Below are 1,086 nucleotides of genomic sequence, written 5' to 3'. Positions count from 1 at the left end.
CAGCGACTGTCCATGAGAGAGAAATCCACATATACACACAAAAAACGTTTGTGAAATAAGATGTGAAGTCATCAGTGCGTCAACGAGCAAAACGCTTCTTGAACAGTCAGAGAAACTTTGGGATTTGGAAACCAGCTTCAGGTTTTATGGTTTGTGAAAGAGTTCAGTTTTGAAGAGCATAGTTTTATGTAAAACGATAAGATGGATGTACGTATTAACTTAATTCAATAACCAAGTTTCTTGTTTCGTTGAAAATTATTTATGTAAGGAAAACGTAAGTATTACAATTATTAATTTATATATTTTTTAATCGCATATAGTTTGAGGGGTTTTTTTGTAACTTGAAAATAATTTTTAAAAATCAGTTTCGGTGTTTTCGTAAAAAAAAATCGTGTGATTTTAAAAGCACTTTACATTTATTTAAAGTCGTAATATATTCAAGTACATTTCATAAGTTTACTTAGAAAAAGTATTCTTTTCTTCAAAAGATATCTTCAAAAATACAATTTAATTTAAGTTGCAAGAATAGCACATCTGTATTATTATTAAGATAGTTAATATAGCACACCTCTGATTTCTGTACAATTTTTTTTATTTTTCACATATTGTGAAAAGTCTGTTATTTTTATTAGAAAATACCTATGCACATTATGCACTTTTTTTAAGTGCTCCTACACATTTGCACATCTCTTACCGGAGTACACTACTTATGATAACTGCATAGTATTTCAGTCTTGTCCTTAATGTACAAGTATTTTTTTATCTGACCACTAGAAGGCACTGTTACAGCATGTACTGCAACGTTCCTTTCAGCTGACGTTAAAAGGATGCTAAGAACTAGGTAATGTAAAATAAACTAAATAGTGAAATAATTGAATAATAATGCTTTTTATTAGTAGTAGTGTATTATTATTATAGTGCATTTTCCTTATTGTCCACTAGAGGGTGGTGTTACTGCAGGCACTTTAATCTTCCATTTAGCTGACTATATAGCTTTAAAAGGATGTTATGATGTAAAACAGGTATTGGGGACTATAAAGTTAAATAGATCAATCTAATTATATGCTCTTGTTTAAAATTCGCTGT

Source organism: Poecilia formosa, unplaced genomic scaffold (assembly GCF_000485575.1).
Source record: "Poecilia formosa unplaced genomic scaffold, Poecilia_formosa-5.1.2 Scaffold146, whole genome shotgun sequence".
Lineage (NCBI taxonomy): Eukaryota > Metazoa > Chordata > Actinopteri > Cyprinodontiformes > Poeciliidae > Poecilia > Poecilia formosa.
Note: the sequence above shows the minus strand (reverse complement) of the source record.